The sequence below is a fragment of the Prunus avium genome, chromosome 4 (genome assembly GCF_965620075.1).
Source record: "Prunus avium chromosome 4, drPruAviu1.hap1.1, whole genome shotgun sequence".
Lineage (NCBI taxonomy): Eukaryota > Viridiplantae > Streptophyta > Magnoliopsida > Rosales > Rosaceae > Prunus > Prunus avium.
The window spans coordinates 13174158-13183597 of record NC_142287.1 but is presented as its reverse complement, the minus strand read 5'-3'; the positions used below and the strand labels follow the sequence as shown (position 1 = coordinate 13183597).

The following is a 9440-nucleotide window of genomic DNA, read 5'->3' as shown; positions in this document are numbered from 1 at the left end:
TCAGATGGATTGGGAAGAATTCTTGGCACTCTTTTACAAGAAGTACTTTCCTGATACTGTCAAGGAGTTACAAATGGAATTCATAAACTTGACACAAGGGACCATGACCGTGAGGGAGTATGAGGCATAGTTTGCTGAGTTGTCTCGTTTTGCAAACCCTCTGAGTGAGTTGCAACAAACCCAGAAGTTTCAAAGGGGTTTGAATGCTTATGTGAAGAAGATGGGGACTGGTTTCCGCCATACGAAATTGGTGGATGTGGTGGAGTGTGCAGACTCTATTGAAGCAAATAATAATGAGTTTAAGAAGAGTCTGGATGTCAAGAGAGACGTCAAGGGGAAAGGAAAGGCACAAGCACAGAGTAGCACTATTGGGAGTCAGGGAGGTGTTGGTAAGAAGCAGAGGATGGGGTACCTGACTGTGATAAAAAATGATGCACATGCTAACAAGGTGTTTCCTAAGGCTTTACAACCCTTTCGAAACATTTTGGGTCTGATCTTTGAACTCAGACACGAGGGGGATATTTTCTTTAGTTTTCTCCTTACGGTAGCCCAGGCCCGCAGTAGCTGCCGGAACAAAAAAGCCCCTACAACTTGTAAACAATCAAATAATAATAACCTGCATAATCTTCATACCATTAAATACACAATCTTCATACTACCAAAAAAAGAGATATATAATCTCAACGAAAGTCATTCACCCATTACTCATCAATCACAATCACTGTAAGCCATGCTCCATAAGATTAAGCACATAATCTTTTTTTTTCTTCATCAGTCATGGTAAAGAAGATCCTCAGCAAATCGTGCTCTTTGGCTTAAACGTTGGTGATACGAAATACTTGCAAAGGAGATAGGAATTCTATTTTCCTTAGTTCACCACCAAGTTTAGCTTGCATATCAGCAAGATCCTTCTCTATTGAAAGAACATTAACCAAGCCTGCAAGCTGAGGTGCCATTCCTACTACAGCTTCAGCCATAAGTCCAAATTTGTTAGATATTTCATTCAAAGCATTTACCTTCTTACGAGGATGATTTGGACCACTTGCTACATCTTGTGCGGGTCTCTTTTGTTGGGCACGTTGTTGGGCACTCGAGGGTTGGGGATTTGATTGTATAAAGGTTGTCTCGTCATCTTCCAAATCCTCAACATCCTCAAATTGAGATCCCTCGTATTTTGAACCCCCATATTGTGACCCACCATCAGGATGTGAAAACATCTCCTCAATAAAGTCATCACCCACACTTCTATTCTGATGAACACTTGCATCATCTCACCTAACGTCTTCTTCATCATCATCAGCATTTCCAGCATTTGTTCCAATAGCACAATCTTTTCCATATATCTCTCCAAGTGCATAGTAATGTGGAATCGACTTGCCATTCAAACCACTTGCATCCTTTTTGTTCAACAATTACAATCAATATATACACACACACACACACATATATATATATATATATATATATATATATATATATATATACATGCATTAGTATTCTTAAATAAATATTAAAGACATAGCATAACATATGTATTTTTTAATTCAATACGCATAGAATAAGTGTAAGGTTCTTATTTGAACCAATATTGTATTTTGGCTCTTCTCTTAAACCAACAAACCCTTGTAATATTAACTAGATTCTAGGTTAGAATTAGTGTGGGTTGAAGGGCTTCCATGTCTCCTGGTTGCAGTTCAAAGGTAAAATCATTTGCATTGTTCACTTGGATTAATCCATATTCACTTGGATTGATCCAACGTACATTCCTGCATGCTGTCTGTTTTCAGTTGTATTAATACTTTCTATGAAAGTATTAATCCATGTTGCGTCTGTTTTCAAGCTGTTGGCAGATTTCTTTATTCATTCCTTGTTGAATGTTTCCTCCTTAGCCCAACGGGTGTGTGTGTGGAGTTTGGTTAATTTGTGTGTGGAGACATAATATATTATAACATAATATATTGTAGGGAGCATGTCTTTTGTTTATTTAATTAACCCATACTCTTGCTTCTTACAAAATGTTTTCTTGTCTCCACCTTTTTAAAGTGATGGGATGTTGTTATATTGATTCTTCTCTTTGTTCAATTACCTTGTGCGGCTCCTCTTGGTTTTAAAGAAACACACCCATGCTTTTTATATCATTGTGTTGAAGAGTCCATGTGCATGTGTTTCTAACAAAAGCATGGGATGATTATTACATTTCTTTCCCATGCTTATTTCTTGAAGAATCCAACGGCTCTTTGCTCAAACACTCCCATGTTTTCTTTATTCCTCTCCATACCCTGTCTGCCCACATGTTCTCCAAAAGGTATAAAACAATTCCTTATATTGTTTTGGTTTTTGGAGCCGTTAACTTGTTAAGTTCTTTTGTCTATGGCTTTAAACAAACAAGTGTGTTTAATGACTTCTCTATATATATTCTATACCTATCGGCTGGAGAGGGTAGGACTTATGTTTGAAACGGATTGCATCTCTTCTCTTATCCTTTGAGAAACCGTTTCTAAGTTCCTCAAGAACCATTCATGCTAGTCATGTAAAAACATATTTTCTGCATCTTGATGCAGAACCGGTTCTATGTTTTTGAAACATTTTATATTTGCTATTGAGCATTCAAAAACTATTTTATTGTCTCAGCCATTGTTAATTACTTGAGAGTATGAGTATGATTGCATACACATTAATTTCCTCCAAGTACATTCACATTGATTTCGGCTGAGTTTATTGTTTCATTATTGTTATGTTGATTTAAACTATTTGCTTCTAGTTCATTACTTCTAGTTTAATCATCACAACACTTAGGTTTCATTTGTCTAGCTCAATCATACTTTGTGATTGAGATAGATGAATATGTGAAACCATAACTCACTTCATACATATGCAACTTGAGCTTGGTGCTCTTGAGAGGATGTGCTGCTAAGAGATAAAGGAATTGGTGCTTGCTGTAAGGGTGATTGAAGCTGCCTATAGGTGATAGATTGAGCTAAGTCTTCCTTCTTTTCCTTGTATTTCTTAATGAGCATATTGGATCTCTCCTGGCTTGGTGCCTCCAGTTTTTCCCCTTGTTGGGTTTCTGGGTCAACAACTCTTTGTGTATGTTTATATTCATGTTGCCATTGTTGTACTTGCTGCATATTGTTCAAATCACATCAGTACACTAACATGGATTAATACGACATTGCACTGTATTGATCCAAATTCACAAGAGTTTCTGTTTGGATTAATACGTGGTGTTGTCTATATTAATCCAGCTTCCGCATTTTATTCTTAGCTGGGCTTAAAATTTAATTTGGTAGGTCTTTGACCTATAGCCTACTTCACCCCCCCCTCTGTAGGATTTTAGAGCCTAGGGCCTGGTTTTACAATAAGATATGCTTAGATTTACTTTCACCCATGCATCAAATACACTTTTCTAACATACCAACATCATCTCCTCTTCATTCCACCCAAAACCACTTTGAGATAATGCATAAGCTAAAGCACCATATTTTCCCTTCAAGGTCTTCACTCTTGATTCAATATGGGGTGATGCCTTCAACCCAGAATTTGGAAGTTTGACTTCTAGCATAGTTTCTAATTTATTCAAGTATCCATTTTTAAAGTCTGAGTCACCTAGCCAATTGGTATTCTGATGGAGTTCCATCAAGCATTCCATCAATGTGTTATCCTCCTTAATTGTCCAATAGCGCTTATTTTGTCCCCTTCCTCCCTTTACTTTTCCACTTGAAGTAGCAGTAGAACTCATGACAATAAATGATCTACTACATAAAATAAACAAAAAAAAGATACATATTTTTGAATCAAAAGGCATGAAAAGCAAGCAATGTCATGTAACAGACGTTGTCAATGTCAAAGGCATGAAAAACAATCAATCTGCTACACAAGTGATGAATAACATGTAATTATATTGAAAATTTTGAGTTTCCAGCTCTAAAAAAAGAATGAATGAATGAATGAAAAGGTTCTTAAAAACACAGGAACTCACATTAGTTGTTCATATTCAATACATTACATAAGCAAAATAAATAAATAATGTCTTGAGTACATTAAATAACATGATAAAAATAAACAAATAATGTGTTCATCACATGTCTTTATTCCCTATTTCCATTTCATGTATTCCACATTTCATTTGCAAGGTTTTGCCTCCATGAACTCCACATGTCTGAGGACTCAACTGTACTAATGTAATCATTGTTTCCAAAGTCCCATCTACAAGCTGATTGTCCACTTGATGTTCAATAGGATCCAAAGCCATCTCTCTTCTTATAAAGTTACGAAGCATACAACACACATAAATTATACAACGTTGTGTTATAATATCATAAAAGGATGGACTCCTAAGAATTGCACAACGCATTTTTAATAAACCAAAACACCTCTCTATAACATTTCTGGCACTCGAATGTTTCATATTGACTCAAGTCGGTGCCCATCCCTCCAATCATTAAGATGATAACATTGTCCTATAAAAGGTGCAAGGAAGCTTGTTCCATTGGTGTAACCAGCATCCACTAAGTAATAATAACCAAATGTAAAAACAAAATAGTAAAAGACATAAACCTAAAGTGATATTTTATGCATAACGGAAAATGCACTAAATTAAAATATTGGTTTTTTAATATTACCATTAGGGACTTTTAGTCCATTTCTCCTACTCAGAGCATCTTTAAGGACTCGACTATCATGTGCAAAACCCTCCCATCCAGACAAAACATATATAAACTGCAATTCTTGAGAGCGAACTCCCAAAACATTCGTTGCTATTTCACCCTTCCTTGTTCTGTACTTTGGTTTCTCTCGCTCTGGTACCTTCACTCTAATATAGGTTCCATCTAATGCTCCTAAACATTTGTATATTAAAATATAAAAAATTATTAATAAGGTTCTTAAAAGAAAATAAGTATTTGTGTTTTGAATAATTTCATAGCTATAAATAGCGCATACCTTAAACCACTTCCACCTATAGTCTATTGAGTTCTCAGGTACAGGTTCAGGTGATTTCCAAAAATCGTTTTGGCATCGAATCATTGCTTTCAAGCACTCATGAAAATATTTACTAACAGTTTGTCCCGATCTAGTAAAATTAAATTTTATGACGCGATTTTTATGATGGTGTGCAAGAATGTTTAAAAAATTGCAACCATCTCCTCTGTGGACACGTTTTGGGTCGATCGTAGTTCTCCATTAGTGACCAATATCTGACAAAGCTTATGAAAGGATTGTCTATCCATCCTTAGTTGGTCAATACATGTAGTATCACTCCCATAAACTAAGTCCATGTAGGTATTCTAGTTGTTTTGTAAACTCTTATCACCGAAGGAAGACTTGGTCGATTACTTTTTCAATACGCTAAGCAAGCATAGACATAACTCGCAGCACACACAACAAATATTATTCGAAGGTAGACAATCAAAGCATTTATAGTAACACGTAGTTTCCTTTTTGTGGACAAACTTAATCGAGCCATTTGTCTACATGACATTAAAAAAAATATATATTATTCAAGATATCAATACCTTAGTATCTGAGAAAGTTGAATTTCAAGAACCTTACCTAATTTGGGATATGATATTGCTTTGCTAAACATTGCTTTCGTGCTCGACAAGATATACTCACAGTCACTTTTATTGACACCTGCAAGAACTAAAATTGTAAAATTAAATATATAGTAATACATGTAAAGTTTAATTTCATTTGGGGTAAAGTCTACGTATTACAACATAAGATTGTTGTCTCTTTTTTTTTTGCTGTAGACATGAACAAATATATATGTGATATGAAAAATAGTTTCACAAATGTGAAAAAATTCTTATGCTGCTGCTGGTCACAGATTGTTTTTTTTTTTCTTCGCATTATGCTGCTAGTCAGAATGAATTCATTCATTCAAATGCAAGGAGACCATTGCCATATCGATTTGTGTAACTTTCTTTCTTCAAAAAAGAACTTGAAGCACATAAGAAGCCTCCAGGTGTTCGGTATATGCCACCAATTAAACCTTCTGATCTTGCATATATGATTCGCTCAAATTATCAAAAACAGGCACACTACAAGCCTTTCTGAAAGGTAAAGTGCCAAACTGAAAAAGAGGCTTTCAGTCACAAACTTTCTATGGTACAAATAAATATTAATAAGATCGATAGATAGGGTAGGCAAATTATGTTTGTTTTCTCAACACAAATCAACACCATATGAATTAGAAATACAAGGAACAGGGGCAAAATATGAATTAGAACAGTAATTTGGTTTATTTTTTGCACCAACTACAAGATTTTCCAAACCCAATGGAAATAAATTATGAAATTCACACCATTGTGATATTCTACTATCAAACTTCATTCATATACTACCAAGATGGTCAACTATGACAATATCATCAATTTCTTTATCCATGACCATACTTTGTTTTGCGATGAATGTAAAGACAAAAGATAGAAGAAGAAGAAGAAGGTAGATATATAGATAGATAGAATGACTTACAAAGCACAAGGCATTGCTGCTGCTTCTCGGAGGCTGTGTCTGCAACGTTAACATGAAAAAGAAGTTGGAGCGTCTTTGAACTTCTTCTTGGCGTGAGTTTTTATTTCTTTTTAGGGTTTGGGGTGTTTTGGAATTATGGTAAAGTGGTAAGTGTATTTTTGGAAGTTATTAAGGGAAAACAGGAATGGGAATCGTATTGACTACCCGCCATAGTTGATTTGATACCTAGTTTTGAGGGGATGTGATTACGGATTTTGAGTTAGGGCCCACTTTTTCATTCCTGATTGCAAGTAAACGCAAGGGAAGTCAGGAATGGAAATCATTCCCTTTCCTCCCATACCCATTACTGATACATAAACATGCCCTAAAAGTGTTGCTTATGGTTTCAACAATTCAGTCTTTTTCTCCTGGACCCTATGGTCCAAGGAAGTTGTGGTTACCTACTATTAGATCTAATCTAAGGGTTGAGAAGAAATTGGTTTAAATAACAATATGTCATCTTTTATTTTTCTTTTATTGCAGTAAAATAAAAGATGACATAGATAACCAATAAGAATTAGAATGAATCTTAAATGACATGTGTTCTTGATTTTCGTTTGCAACACCGGAGTTGAAAGTAGTTGTGAACGACAATGGAGGAAGAACATGTTCTTGGTTTTCTTAGAGAGAGCGTGTTTTGGTTCGAGTGAATTTTTCTTTTTATAAGCTTTTGTTTTTGTTTAAGTTAATTAATATTTTGTACACTAAAAGTAATAAAATAATGACATATTGATATTTAAATAAGACCCTTAGATTAGATCCAAGGATGAATGACCAAAACTTCCTTAGACCCTAAGGTCCAGAAGAATGGGATTGTTCAAGAATTGCTAAGAAAGAAGGAACATCACAGTTCTTTCAATACGTTAAACGAATAAAATATATAACTTATTGAATAAATAAAAAACCACTTATTCGTAAAATAAATAAGTTTATAATTAAAATTTGCATATAGAAACATAAATTAAAGTTTATCGTTGAAACTTCAAACCAAACAACATGGAAATTGAGAATACTTAAAATTAAAAATAGCAACCTTAGCCAACTGGTCATTTTTCCTTCGCTTTTGCACTAGTCCTTGTGCTTGAGCTCCATCCAAGAGAAAACTGACTGGGCATAGAGGACAGTTAGGATGATGCTTGGCCATGAACACCTGCATAATCGCCCTCCAACCCCTTCCATCTCATTTCCTCCAATTTCTTAGCAGAGTCATCTAAAAAAGAGGATTCTAGATCAATATCTCATTTCTTGAATGACCCATCTTTGTAGCTCTCACTGAAACGTGATTAGAGACAAATATTGGAATAGATATAAACCAATTGATCAACTATTGCAAAATTCAGCTAGTTTCTCTTAACATTATGGATGTAAGAATATGTGCTCCAAATTCTTTCCATAGATGAACTTGATATCGGTTGAGCCAACACCTTTATCATTTGTTAATATATATAAAAAATAAATTATTTAAGATAAAAAATAATAATTAAAAAATATTGAAATTAAATTTATACCTTTTTAGCGACCTTTGCTAATTCTGATGTTTCTGCACCATATGTTGACCACCAATCAATGAGATCCATAACCAGAGCATCTGTTTGAGCCTCTAGTGAACCATAAAAACCTTTTTTTTGACGGAAGCGAGCGAATTGTTCTTGTAGCAATCGAGCCTCAGCTTTAGTTTATGATATCCAATCAAAGGCTTTAACAACATTTTTCATCATTTATATGTCTTCATTAGGGCTTGTGGGGGTTTTTTTTTTGTTCCGGCAATTATTTGTGGGCTTGGGTGTTTCAGAAAACCTAAAAACTATAGGTTGACCCTCTATCTCAGTTCTTATTCCTTCTTCAGAAACAGAGAAAGGATAAAGCATATTAATGAAGGGGGTTCCTAATATCAGGGACTGGTTTAAACCTTTCACCAAGACAAGAGGGGTTTCAAAACAAATACCCTGATTAAGCATAGCAGTGTTAGATAATTTAAACTGAATTCCCATCCTTTGACTATTGACTGCTGTGTGTAGGACTTGGGTAGTTTTCTGAAAATACCTTGTAGGTACAACATATTCATTTATACAGTTAAGATCGGCTCCGGTATCTATCAACCCTTCAACAGTAAACTTGTAGGCTTTATTAATCACAATAGTTATCATTGCATACCATTTCTGTGCTATCACTTTATCTATGCTATTAACGAATTTCATAGTATTAACTTGTTCTTCCTGTAGGGCTTCTCTTGTTGTAGGTTCTATTTTTTCTTGAAATTCCTCCATTAGATTTTCGAACTCTAATTGCTCAGATTTTTTTTCTGTATCTTTTTCTGAAAAAGGACGATAGAGTTCTAAAACTCTAACCCTATTTTTCAACTCTCTAAGTTCTTCTTTCACATCATGGACTTCGCACTGAACGTCGTTGAGTGTAGGTTCTTTCTTATGAATGTTATCATTCATCCTGTTTACTATAGTTTTAAAGCTATAGTTTTCAACTGGTTGTCTTACATTAGTTATGGTCGGTTGGGGACTACTTGGTCCTGTTCTAGCTAACGAGATATAACTTTCCAAAGCTTCTCTCTTCTTTTCTGGATCTTCTATTTTATCAATTAAGTCTACTATCAGACTTTCTTCTTTTGTTAAGACACATATTCTAAGATCTTTAAATTGACAGGCGCACTCTTCCTCGCTATCTGAGCTAGTTTCAGTATCAGACTCAAACAATTCTTCATTTTCTAGTTGGGCTAGTTCGTCATCACTATCTTGCTAAGAACCAGATGAATTAAGCATTATTTGGCAAAGTTGTTGCTTAAGGTCTTCACTAATGCTTAAGTTACTGATTTTATTCATTTTGCACTCAGATTTATAATGTCCAACTTTTCCACACTTATAGCATGTTGGGACCGCTCCTTTCTTCCCTTTACTAGCCTTTTTGCTAGTTTC

General features: G+C 34.9%; 1 pseudogene; it reads right to left on the bottom strand.

Moving 5' to 3' along the window:
- Positions 1–718: 718 nt before the first annotated feature.
- On the bottom strand, positions 719–3739 carry LOC148294836 (uncharacterized; annotated as a pseudogene).
- Positions 3740–9440: the final 5701 nt, after the last annotated feature.